The sequence below is a fragment of the Salvia miltiorrhiza genome, chromosome 2, assembly GCF_028751815.1.
Source record: "Salvia miltiorrhiza cultivar Shanhuang (shh) chromosome 2, IMPLAD_Smil_shh, whole genome shotgun sequence".
Taxonomy (NCBI): Eukaryota; Viridiplantae; Streptophyta; class Magnoliopsida; order Lamiales; family Lamiaceae; genus Salvia; species Salvia miltiorrhiza.
Genome location: NC_080388.1, coordinates 40144614 through 40158670, shown reverse-complemented (window position 1 = coordinate 40158670; position 14057 = coordinate 40144614). Strand labels below are relative to the sequence as shown.

General features: G+C 39.3%; 1 long non-coding RNA gene and 1 other non-coding gene across 2 annotated transcripts; both read right to left on the bottom strand.

Annotated features, from left to right (window-relative positions):
* Positions 1–481: 481 nt before the first annotated feature.
* LOC131013701 (small nucleolar RNA R71) lies at positions 482–588 on the bottom strand. The gene has a single exon (XR_009097789.1). It is a non-coding gene; the product is annotated as a small nucleolar RNA R71 (small nucleolar RNA).
* A 7389-nt stretch (positions 589–7977) lies between these two features.
* Positions 7978–10819, bottom strand: LOC131013421 (uncharacterized). Its single transcript, XR_009097670.1, has 3 exons — positions 10725–10819; positions 8804–8870; positions 7978–8203 (listed from the first exon to the last, which is right to left on the bottom strand). It is a non-coding gene; the product is annotated as an uncharacterized LOC131013421 (long non-coding RNA).
* Between the last annotated feature and the right edge of the window lie 3238 nt (positions 10820–14057).

Sequence of the window (14057 nt, the reverse complement as noted above, 5' to 3'; positions counted from 1 at the left end):
AGAGAAAGAAATGGAGGGAAACATGATGGAAAATCAAGAATTGATCCTCCAACTCCAAAGACAATTGGAGGCTATACAAGGGCGTATCAATGAGCAAGAGGCTCGAAGGAATGCACCACCACCACCACCTATTAGCAATATGTTCCAACCCGTGGTCCAACAAGGGGGAGTGCATGCCCCAAGAATCAATGCCAACAATTTTGAACTCAAGGCGAGTCTCATCAACATGGTGCAACAAAATCAATTTGCCGGTCTTTCTCAAGATGACCCGAATGGACATCTCGGCAATTTCTTGGAGATATGCGATACTATCAAGATAAATGGAGTCCCGGAGGATGCCATTCGACTCCGACTCTTTCCCTTCTCACTAAGGGGCATAGCCAAGACGTGGTATCAATCTTTGGAGATTGGTTCCGTCACTACATGGGAGAAAATGGCTCAAAAGTTCCTTATCAAGTTCTTCCCTCCAAGTAAGACAATGAAGATGAAGAAGGACATTGTCCAATTTCATCAATTCGATGGAGAGACCTTCTATGAAGCTTGGGAGAGATTCAAAGAGATGATAAGGAAGTGTCCCAACCATGGTTTGGATCAAAACACCATTATTTGCTCATTCTATACCGGGTGTAGTGGTGAGATGCAAAGAGACATGAATGCATCGGCCAATGGAGCATTGTTGGAGAAGAGCCACGAGGAGGCCGCCCACATCATTGAAAATTTAGCCGCAAATAGCTACCAATTTCCGGGGGAGAGGACTATTTTGAAGAAGGTGGCGGCTACAACAAGCTCGGATCCAATAGCTCTTTTGACGGCTCAATTGACCGCTATGAATAGCAAGATTGATGCTATGTCAATATCAAGAGTAGAACCCGTGGTTGAAGAACAAACTAGCTTTGAGGATGTGAACTACATCAACAACAACAACAACCGAGGCTATGGGAACTTCCGGCCCCAACAACAAGGTGGCTATCAAGGACAAGGGCAATACAATCAAGGGTTTCAAGCAAATCGTCACCCGAATCTTTCCTATGGTAATCCCAATAACTTCTTGCAACCACCGCCCGGATTTGCGGTTAATGATGGCATGATCAAGGAAGAGAAGAAGCTCAACCTTGAAGAGATCTTAATGAAATTCATAACGGCCACTCAAGCCCACATGACAAGAACCGATGAAAGGTTAGAGGCTCAAGCAACCCAATTGAAAATGCTTGAGATGAAAGTGGGACAAATTGCCGAATCCTTAAGCAACCAACATCAAAAGGGGCAATTTCCGAGTAACACCGTTGTGAATCCAAATGAACATTGCAAGGCTATCACTATAAGAAGTGGGAAGATACTTGAAGAGTCCAAGATACCTCCGGAAGTCATGAACAATGATGAGAACATTTCCTCAAAAATGCAAGGCGATAAGGAGAAGGAGAAAGATGTGTACAAGGCACCACCACCTTATTGCCCACCAATTCCATTCCCTCAAAGACTTCAAAAGAAAAATGTGGAGAGTGAGTTCTCTAAATTCCTTGAGATCTTTCGGAAGGTACACATCAACATCCCCCTTGTTGAAGCTTTGCAACAAATGCCCAAGTATGCAAAATTTCTCAAGGAAGTTCTATCCAAGAAGAAGAAATTAGAAGAATTTGAGACGGTCAACCTCACCGAAGAATGTTGTGCCATTCTTCAAAAGAAGCTACCCATCAAGATCAAGGATCCCGGGAGCTTTACTATCCCATGTGATGTTGGAAATGGTCGTTTTGGAAAGGCCTTGTGTGATTTGGGAGCAAGCATAAATTTGATGCCTCTCTCCATCTTCAACAAGCTTGAAATAGGAACCATTAAGCCAACCACGATTGCTTTGCAAATGGCGGACCGTTCCGTTTCATATCCAAAAGGGATAGTGGAGGATGTCTTGGTGAGGGTTGACAAATTCATTTTTCCGGTGGATTTTGTGGTGTTGGATATGGTTGAGGACAAGGATGTACCTTTGATCCTTGGACGTCCATTCTTGGCGACGGGGAGGGCCCTAATTGATGTTGCAAAGGGCAAGCTCACATTGAGAGTGAATGATGAGAGTGTTACCTTCTCAATCCACAAAGCTCCCAAGCACAAAGATGGGGAAGAAAGAATGAGAGTGGAGGAATGCAAATTGATGCAAGTGATTGAACCTTGCATCAACATGAAAGAAAAATTGAAGGGAGAAAGGAAAGAGGAGGAAGCCCAAGGCTTGGAGTTGAAGCTTCTCCCCACACACTTGAAGTATGCATTCTTTGGTGAGAATGAGATACATCCAATGGGGCAAGACCGTGTACTCCAACTCAAAGAGTTAGATGAGTATCACGCATTTGAGAAGTCAAGCCTCTACAAAGAGAGGACAATAAGTGCTAATGACGAGATGATGCACAAACGGGAGTTTGCACCCGATGATGAAGTCCTTCTCCTCACCTTCCGTCAATCACTACCTCCGGAAAAGCCAAGATCAAAATGGACGGGTCCTTTCAAAATCAACAAGGTTTTCAACAATGGAGCAATTGAATTGAGAAAGAAGGATGAAAGAACCTTTGTGGTTGAGAAGGAAAGAATCAAGGCATTTTTGCCCTTGAAACCAAAAGTTGAAGTGTTCGTTGGAACCACCCCCGAGCCATAACACCATCATGGAGACGTCTAGCTCATGACGTTAAACTAAGCGCTAGTTGGGAGGCACCCCAACAAGGTACCCTTTAATTTTTGTATGGTTTATTTTTATTTTTTTTATATGTTAGTTTTTTTTGTGAGTCCGAAACAACTTCTCCTTCTCTTTTCTTCCAAACTCATTTTCACTTTGTGTGAAATAAGTTTGGGGGGAGGGGAGAGATGGATTAGTTGTCTCATCTATCTTAAGCTTTACTTGTTTTTGTTTGTTTTAGTATTGTTGTCTTGTTTTTGTTATTGTTGAATAAATGAAAGCTTGAGAGTTAGTTGGGTTGATATTTTTGTTTTTGTTTTGCTTGGGATAATTGTATCAAACTTTGTGATGTTGATTGAATGTCATTGGGCTTATGATATGAATCGTTTCTTGGAAAAATTGTGTGTATCACTTGTGGATTATGCATGAAAAGTTTGAACTTGTGACAAGTGAGTTAAATGTTTTGCCTCCAAGAACTTGAAAATGAGCTTGTAAGAATTGAGCCTTTGATTGTCATACATTTACAATCTCATTTTGTTCTTGAGTGTAAATCATTTGAGCATGTGTGTTGATCTCTAGAACTTGCCATGAGTCCTTTCTTGAAAATAAAAGTAGATGTGTTGTTAATATTGAAGTGATTTAAGGCCATCCTTGTTAGCCACTTAACTCAAATTGTGTCCAAATTCTCATTTGATCCTAGTTTACCCCTTTCGTGCCTTGTAGCCTTTCTTTTAATGAACCAATGATAAAGGGGTAGAACTTAGAGTGTTAGTGGTTGCTTTGATGAAAATGGTTGGAAAATGATTGAAATTGCTTGTCAAACTTCGATTGAGTGAAAATCACTAGTCTCCTATAAGCTCAAAAAGAAAAAGAAAGAAAAATGAAGAGACATGTGAATAAAATAGTACAAAGGGGAGTGATTTTCCTTTTGAATCATGGTCTTGATAAGTATTCATAGGGTGAAAAGGAAGAAAAGTGGGGATATTGGTTGATTGATTAGAAAAGAACAATGGTGAATATGACATATTCAATTTGGGAATTGTATGGGATATGAGTCACTTTGCCTATAAACACCTCACCTCACCAAAGAGCTCTCATTGCAACCTAAATAGAAGCCCTTTTTGATCTTTATTTGTAACACATTGAAGTATAGAGAGTTAGGATAAATGGCAAGCTTATGGTAGATTGCATACTTGTTTCAATTTGAGTGCAAACACGTCCATTCTAAACACTTGAGAGTTGAGTGCGTCATTGAAACATCCACTTTGTTAGGATTCAAGCTTGGAGGTTATAATATTGAACTCATTATCACTTGTGACTTCTTGGAATGCATTTATACTTGTGATGCACTTTTGAAAGATTTTTTGTAAAATTTGAAGCCCTTGAAATGACACCAATTCATGCTCACATGTTTGTTTACTTTTATTTCTCTTCTCTTCGTCGTTTGGGGACAAACAACACTTTAAGTTTGGGGGGTTGACAAACATGGTTTTCATACCTCAATTCCACATGTTTTGTTGTCATTTCCCTTCATGTTTTGCTTGTGAATGCTTGTTTGTGCCCGAATATTTAGTTTTATGAAGATTTGATATCTTGGTGTAGTTTTGGAGTAATTTCAGGAAAAATAAAGGATTAATTGGAGCATTTTGAAGATATGAGATTGAAGTACGTCTCGAGAGGAATCCGTGAGCGCAAACGGCGACCAAATCCGAGTCCGGACGAGGGAGAACGGAGCAAAACGAGCGGACTGTGCAAAACGCCCAGTACCCCGCGGTCACCACCCGCGGCCGCGGGGTGGGACCGCGGGTCAGCTGTTCCCAATTCCAGGGGTGTACCGCGGTCACCACCCGCGGCCGCGGGGCGGGACCGCGGGTTCCCTGAGTTTTGCCCACGTTTGAGCACCACGGGCGCGGGCCATGACCGCGGGAAAAGAGCGGAGTCGCGTTTTTCAGCCCTTAAACCCCTTTCTCCCCCTTTTCCTCACATTATTCATCTTCCCCAACCTCATACTCACCCAATTCCATCTTCCCCAATTCATTCACACCAAACCCTAGCCTCCATTACCACATCTTTTTACCAAGATTGAAGGCATTGAAGAGGAGAGAAGATTGAAGAAAGCTCATTAATAGGATTTGTCACTTCTTACTCTCTCTTTCATTTATGTATTTCTTTGATTTTGGTTTGTTGTTTGTGAACATGTTTGGATAAAATCCCCCATTGGTTTGGGGATTAGGCTAGTTGATTATGTGATGGATTGATTATTATGCTTAATATATGTCTTGATTATTTCCTTGTTATTATCTTTTCAAGCCCTAGCTTTAATTCTTGTATGGATTGTTGGCCACTTTCTCTGCATTTCTAATTTGTGATTTGAATCGGGAGAGGATAATCACAATAGATTAGGAGCTTGAAACATATTGACTCAATAAACCGGGAGGTTGAGAGTTGGGTGAGAGTTTACCGATCCTTTGTGCTTTTGGGAGTTATAGGTTAGAAGTTGACCGGGGACGGCAACTATGACCCGTAATCTACCGTTTTAGTCGTCCGGGAGGGGGCTAGAACTAGTGGGGAGATCACTCTAGATAAATAGGAATATCAAGACTAATATTGAGCTAATTTGAAGTCCATTGCTAATCCATCGATGCCTAATCCCTAAACCACCTTCATCACTTAATTAATCCACTTTGTTTGATTGTTCTTATTTTGTCTTTGAATTTGTTAGTTAATCAAACCACTCACCTCCTTGTTTAGTCTAAATAGCTCTAGCATAATGAATTAGGATAATCACTAGATTGAACTACTAATCCTTGTGGGATACGACCTTGCTTCCATATATTACAACTACCCGTATACTTGCGGCGTGGTGAAAATATTAGCGAACAGTGGTGGGTAGAGTAGTTGTTGGCCTTGAATAGCCCTGAGTGGTTGTACTTGGCTCGGCTGATTTGGCCCTCTCATTCCTCCTTGAGGTTTTCCTTGGCAGTCTCTGGCAAAATGGCCCTTCTGGCCACACTTAAAGCAGGTATTGCTGCCAGCCAAGCATATGCCGGGATGTGACTTGGAGCATTTGGGACACAAAGGTGCCCTGAGCTGGCCCTGATTGTTTCCAGCTGATCCTGGATTGACTGGTCGTCCTTGCCATTGCCCTTATGGCATCATGTTTCCTTGCCATGGCCTCTTGTTATCTTGGTTGTTGTAGTAACCCCTATTATTGTTGTTGTTGCCATCCCATTTTCTCTTCCCACGATCGTTGTTTCCCGAAGCTTGAGTCTGGGTTGGGCGGTCTTCAGGCATGGCTGCTTCAACATCCAGGGCTCTGCTAAGTGCCTCAGAGTGGGTGAGATTACCATGACCAGCAAGCGCCATCTTGATCTCATGCCTAAGGCCTGAACGAAACTTCTCGGCCATCTTTTCATCAGTGTCGATCAGATGAGGGGCATAGCGAGACATGTCGCAGAAAGCGCGATCGTATTCCGTCACGGACATCTTGTTTTGTTTCAGATTGAAAAACTCTGTCTCTTTCTTCTTTCTGTAGCTCTTGGGAATGTATTTATCGTAGATCTCCGTCTTGAAGTCTTCCCAAGTCAGGTTTTCCAATTGTTCGAGGGTCATTGCCCTCTTCTTGGTTTCCCACCAAAAATCTGCCGACCCAGTTAGTTGGAATGCAACACAAGAGAGTCTCTCTTGGTCAGAACAGTAAAGAAAGTCGAAAATCCTTTCCATTGCTCTAATCCAGATTTTGGCATCAGTCGGGTTGCCGGTCCCGTTGAATGTTGGCGGGCTCTGTTTAAGAAAAAGTTCCTCAACCCTTCGTGGGGGTTCGTTTGCGGTTCCCACATTGTTTCTTGGGGCTCTTCTGGGAGGCATTCTGTGCTTCAAAGATAAAAGATCCTCAGTATATTCCTTACCTCAATTCATAACATATTCCTCTTGATTTAATCATGAAAGCATCATAACAAAACATCTAAATCCTTATTGATCACAAGAGGGTACTAGGACAACTCAACAATTGTAAGGCTCAATTCTTGAACGATATCAAAACAAAGTGGTGCAGAAAAATTTGTTGAGAAATTCAAACGAATAACCAGATGGTAGAAAGGAGTAACTACTAGGTCGAACAAAATGATCTAGAGTAAAAACTCATCTGGCTTTTCAACCGAAAGTTGAAACACATGGGTTTTCAACCCAAAATACGTCTACTGATATTTGGATCATGTGGACTGGCTAGGTCCAACATCATCACCTTCCAGTCACACGGGAGACATCATCCCGAACTTAGAAAGCCGTGGACAACTATTCATAATAATAAAACTCAAGTTCGTACTGGCAAACCAAAAGCTTAATTTAAAGTTCTATGTCCTATTGAACCCAAACCCCCACGTATAACATGTACACAAATATATACATATATATAGGCAAAGCATACTGTTCTTAAAATCTATCGTGTACTAAAAGTCGATTCGGTGTTCCATCGCGTGTGAACATTTGAACGTAGAGACTATGCTCAAACCCTTGATGCAGCGTTTGCCTTGAATTCGTCTTGTATCATCATCCCGTGCTTTTTCTTCAACGCGTACATGTCTTTTCATTCCTCTTTGTAGTTCAAAAGAACCATTGTTTTCTTATGGGAGCTGAAATGCTCTAAGTTCTCTTTCATTCTTCTACATCATCACTTTAAGAATCTAGATTGTAGAGATATCCTACTAATCCAGCAGTCTATGTTCTTTTTAGAGTAGTGATCATGCAACTTATAGCAATCTATGTTTTCTGGGGAAAGCATGTGTCAATTCTCTGTCATTCTTCTCTTATCATAACATCATAACTGCAATGATATGCCATGAAAGGCAAAACATTCAACATTTCAATGAAAGGCAAAACATTCAATAATTCATCATAGCATGCTCTTTACATAAACATTTTCATGAAACAGTTTAGAACAATAACATCTTTAAAACGTTGAAACTGTAGTTACCTTTTTCCTTGATTGAGCACGATGTAATGGAGTGTTGAGCGGTGTTGTATGAACCCACGTATGTCTAGTGAATCAAACTAGACTTGGCTTTTTAGAATAAGGTTTCTAGGGCCAGAGCAAACGAACTGCTCTGATATCACTCTGTCACAGCCCACTATCCCAATGACGGGTTAACCGGGGTTATGTGTCACAGCCCGCCTTAACTAAGGATAGTTAAGCCGAGTGATCTACGACTAGGGATGGGGTTAAAGAATAAGGGAAAGAAAGGGGCATCATTTGAAACCGTAAATCTTACTTAACTTAAGAAAAATCATCGTATTTACTCATTAATACTCTTTTGAACAGTCTATGAAAGACAACATAAAACTTAATTAATATCATTAATCAAGTTATACATCATATGAAACCATTCTCTTAAGACTAAAAGTATGACATAACATACTATAACATCAACAACATGTTGCAGCGGAAAGTAGCTAGACATATGTATGAAGACATATTCTAGACATGTTAACTATTTATTAACAACCCTGGAGACTCCGCTCATTGCAGCACCATCATCACATCAGCTCAACCTGCACATTTAGAAAACATATGCAGGGCTGAGTACAAAAGCACTCAGTGGGCACGTATGCCTAGGTATAAAAATACATGCTTCAAAACTGTAAATTGTCATGCCATCATAAACAGTACAGCAAGGGAGTTTTTCGCTAAAAAGGCCCAAGCTTACTAAATTCATTTGTGATTCTTAAAGTTCGTCTGCAGACTAAGTTCTCTTGTAATCTATCATATCTGGAACTTTGTGCCGGAGAGGTGGCCACCTCTCACGGTCACTTGACCGGCCAACCCGCTAGATGACTCACGGTCACTGGTGTACACTAGTCCTGGCAGGATAGCTATCAACTGCTCAGGACCCGAATTCGATTGCATCATTGGCAAAGCCAAAGCAGATAGATATCATACTAAAATTTAAACATTTTATGGCAAGACAATACTTGAAATAACTTTAACTCAAAGATTTTGTCATGAAATAACTTGCTTGAATGTAACATTTAAACTCATTTGATATATATGAAACTGAAATTAACAGTTAGATCATCTCATGCATTCATTCGTATAAGAGGCCCACGATACGTAGGGGATCTCTATATACGTATAGTAAAAGTAATGCCCACCTCGTTGTGTCTCTGTATCAATGAGTAACGTCACTCTCTCCCTCAAGTCGTTACTTCCCAAAAGGACCTTCATCGTTATGAAGAATTGGTGAGAAGTTATAAAAGAAACCTCGATTAATAATCTAATCTCTTTTATGAAACATTAGTATCTCTAATGTTCATCTCTCTTGATTGTTAATCAATATAACAATTATTATCTCTCGTCATTACTCATTAATTATAACATCCTTATGTTATAATTAACAGCACTTCAATTAAAAGAAATATTTAACACATCGAAAAGTCCACTTTCTTAGCAGATCTATTCGCTCTCATCTCGTCTAATTAACCAATTAGAAAGTTAAACTTTCCATTAGGCATGTATTTGAGTCACGGGTCAACAAGAATTGACTATGCTCAAATCCTAATTTCACTAAAAATTTCGGCATGACCCATTCATATATAATGTCAGCCACGAGATTTCATCGCGTGAATCTCACTACGTGAACTCGTCTCTCGACTCAAAACTTAACATCTTGACATCTTTTCAACGCAAACCAAACAATTCAAAATCATCAAAACTCTTTATCAGTAAACTATCATTTATACTCGACACCAATTGTTCGAGTGTCAGATACCAACATTTATGTGCGTTAATCATAACTCTCACAACTCACACCATTTAGTCATATCGTATCATCCATCAAAACAAATATAATCAAGTTGTTTTCTAGAAAGTTTTGCTGTTTTTGTGTCATCTTTAAAAATTCATAACAACCAACTCAATCATCATAAACTCTCATACCAATTGATCTCAAAACCTTCATGAAGTGTAGTTCACTCTAAAAATGGTAGTTAACCAAAAAGGTTAAAGGTTTTTGGAGATATTGCTCTTTTAGTGCAGGCTGTCAAAGATTGACAGTTTCTGCAAATTTTGTTTAGGCCATTAGAAACCAAGGCAAACCTTAATAAAATTCCATCAAATTTAATCAGCCAAAACTAAAGGTATCCTTGAAGATTTGGTTAAAATTTCACAAGAGAAAACGTTCATATGATCTGCCAAATAAACAATGAAACTCATACACTTTTACTGTTGGAAAAATATGACAGCAGAACAGGGCATTTTTGAAATAATAAACTGCTCTATTTCAGAGGTCATAAAAATCGAAATCTTATGTTTTCAGAAAAGTATTGAAGTCTAGTTTCGTTTAAAAAAAACGGTGATGCAAAATCCTTCATGGATTAATAGATATAAACGTTTTTGTGAAGTCTACCAACAGTTGACAGATTCTGTCAAGGGTTTTTCAAAATATCTTTAAAATAGCAAACATCGTCCAAAAGACATGAAATTTTGTAGCGACGAAATACACATATCATAGATAAACATACTAAAATTTCAGAGCCATCAAGCAATGAAAACGCATCGAAACATAAGCTTGAAACTGCTGTAAAATTTTGACAGAATTCCAGTTTTAATTTCGTTCAACAATTATCATCCATAAATTGTAAATCAATTAGCATGCTCATGTGATATCGTAGAACACATATACGCAATAATATTAATTATGCAACGTCCCAAACTTCACGAATTTAAATAATCATACTCTAAAAACTTATACAATTTTCATGCTTGGAAAAAATACGAATTTAATATATATCGATTCTAGCATACCCCTAAGCACAAATATCAAGTCAAAACGATCAAACAAAAATCGAAAGACAAGCTAATATGTGAAAAACGGGGCTGCCCTCATGGGTTTCATAGCTACGGTTCGTTCCGTTCTTACTCCCTTCATTAAACATGCTCAACATCTACCCAAGAACAACATACTAAAATTTCACGACGATCCGACGTCGTTTCAAAATAAAGTCGAGAATCGACATTTTTCGACGTCGACGAAAATCGAAAAGAAAACCATCAAAACGTAGGTAGAGATCTTACCTACTTAGATACGTGATCGAAAAGATGATCGGTGCTCGTCTCGGTGCTCAAATCGGAGCTTGAAACCTCCGTCCAAGCTAAAAATGGTGTTTGGCCGTGATAAGTAGGTGTTTTGGGTGTTGTGTGTATGAGAGAGCAAAGATGATTGGAGTGTGTTGGCTGAATTCAGCCGTGAGTGAGGTAGATAAAGGGGTGTTGGGTGGTTTGGGGGGTGGTTTTGGTGGGGTAGCCTTAGATATTTAAGATATTAACCCGTTAGTCGTTAAATATCCCGTTTCGTCTCGTTTTAACGACTAATTACCCACATTCTTCGTTACTCACCCTCTTAACTCCTACTCACTTTCATTACACTCGTAATTCTATATAAATATAGAAAACGCAAGCTCGTTCTCGAAATTCTGTTAAACGAGCTCGGTTCGTTTATCGAGAAATCCCGATTTACTATTCACTCGTCGTCCAAAAATAAAAACTTTCATTATTGGACTCGTATCGAAAAATTAAGAATATTTCTCGACGACGTGCACGTAAGATTTTGAAAGTCGACAAAAAGACGAAATAGCAGTATTTTACTATTCATCGTCAAAAAGTCAAAAATTTCAAAAACGTCTTAACGGACTCAGATCTCACTTCCGAGTTCACCGTTCTTATTCAAATAATTATCTCGAATTATTCAAATACTCAAACTCAATTACGGATATAAAATCACACATCATCCTCACATCATCAAAAGAACATCTCAACATCTTTAAAATATAACAACAAAACTTCATATAACTCATCATCTCTATACAAAGTAATCAAACAAGGGATCTTATACCCTACTTACTCAAACTTAAGCAATTAAACATGTCATCAAAAGCCCGGGTATTACATACCTTCCCCCTTAAAATAAATTTCGTCCCGAAATTTGTACCTCTTGTAAATGTTTCGGGTACTTCTCTCACATCTTATCCTCAAGCTCTCTTTCCACTTCTTTCTTAACTATCATATCTCCATTGGACCTTATCCAATGCAATCGACTTATTACTCAATTGCCGAATTTTATGATCTAACATCATCTGAGGTCTCTCTTCATAACTCAAGTCTGGTTCTAAGATCATTTCTTCTTAGTAAACCACATGGTTTGGGTCGAAAATATATATCCTCTCAATTGTGACACGTGAAACACGTTATGCACATTTCCAAAGCTAGGTGACAAAGCCAACCTATACGCTATTGGACCTATCTTTTGCAATATCTCGTAAGGACTTATAACTCTGGGTCTAAGCTGTCCTTTAACTCCAAATCTATTCATCCCCTTTGAGGGTGAAACCTTCAAGAAAACTTTGTCTCCTATCTCGAAACTTTATCTCACGTCTTATATGCAAACTCAATTAGTGGCAACACATTCTCCCGATTTACTCCTCTATCAAGGATAGTAGTTCTTATCATATCTTCTATCGTCTGCTATGCTAAAATTCATCCTTGTACCCAACTCTTTCTGTAACTCATCCAAATACGTGATATAATTTTTTTTTTTTGAGGTGATCTACACTGGTACTCAATGCAATCTTATAATGTCACGAACATACAATTGTGCTAACTTATCTGGTCCATACGCGATTAGGATCGGTATGAAATGTGCAGATTTTGTTAGTCGATCTACAATCACCCAAATTGCTGTATTTCCTCTTTGACTTTTCGGTAAAGCTATCACAAAATCCATCGCTATGTGATCCCATTTCCACTCGGGAATCTCCAACGGTTTTAACTTCCCATAGGGTCGTTGGTGTAATGCTTTCACTTGCTGACAAGCTAAGCATCGCTCTACAAACGAAGCTATGTCTCATTTCATTCCGTCCCACAAAAATCTATTTTTCACAACCTGATACATCTTTGTGCCTCTTGGGTGGGCGGTGTAAGGCGTGTCATGAGTCTCACTCATGATCGTATTCTTAAGTTCATCATCGCGGGGAATGCATATTCTCCCCTCAAATAAAATAGCATTGTCTGATGCTTTTTGGTAACTCTTGAGATCTCATGCTCTTATCCTTTCTCGTAACTTGTTCATTGTCTCATCTTTCCTTGTGCTTCAATCACCATTTTCCTCAAACTAGGCATCGTCGCAACAATACTCGCTATCGTCCCTGGTGGTTTTATCATCTCTATCCTCATCTTGTCAAAGTCCTTTATAAGCTCATTCTCTCTCGTGAGAAGACATCCTAACTTTGACGAGACCTTCCGGCTCAATGTATCGGCTACTACATTGGCCTTGCCAGGGTGATAATTAATGTTGCAGTCAACATCATTTACTAATTCGAGCCATCTCCTTTGCCTCATGTTAATATCCTTCTGCTCGAAACAATATTTCAAACTTTTGTGGTCCGTGAAAATCTCACATCTAACTCCGTAGAGATGATGTCTCCAAATTTTCAGGGCATGCACAACGGCTGCAAGCTCTAAATCATGCGTTGGATAATTTATCTCGTGGGGTCTAAGTTATCGTTATGCATAGACTGTAACTCTTCCTTCTTGCATCAAAACACATCCTAGCCCATTCTCTAACGCATCTGTGTAGATGGTATACTCTTTATCTATTTTCGGGACTAGCGGCACTGGTGCTGTAGTAAATTTCCTTTAAGCTCTTAAAAACTCTCTTCACACTCCTTTTTCCAATTGTTCTTAGCTTCTTTTCTCGGTCTTGCTATCATGGAAAATCCTTCAATAAACCTCTGATAGTATCCTGCTAAGCCTAAAAAGTTGCGAATCTCGTTAGGCGTAGTTGGTGATCTCCACTCATGTACAGCTTGTACCTTGACGGGGTCAACTTTAATTCCTTCGGATGATACAATATGTCCTAGAAAAGTTACTTCGTTCAACCAAAACTCGCACTTGGTGAATTTGGCAAAAAGCTTCTCAACTCTTAGTGTTTCCAACATCTTTCTCAAATGTTTTGGCGCTCCTGCTCATTCTTCGAATATATGAGAATATCATCTATGAAAACTAGGACAAATTTATCCAGTTATTGATGAAAACTCGATTCATGTAATCCATGAAAACTACTGGTGCCTTCGTCAAACCGAATGGCATAACTATGAACTCATAGTGCTCATACCTCATTTGAAAAGTTGTCTTAGGTATATCATTCTGTCAAAATTTGAACTGGTGGTAATATGATCTCAAGTCAACTTTCAAGAAAAACTCGCTCTTCGTAATTGATCAAACAAGTCATCTATCCTCGGCAAAGGATATTTGTTCTTGAGTGTCAATTTATTCAGCTCTCGATAATCTATGCACATTCTCAACGTGCCATCCTTCTTTTTTTACAAAAAGGACTGGTGCTCCCCACGGGAA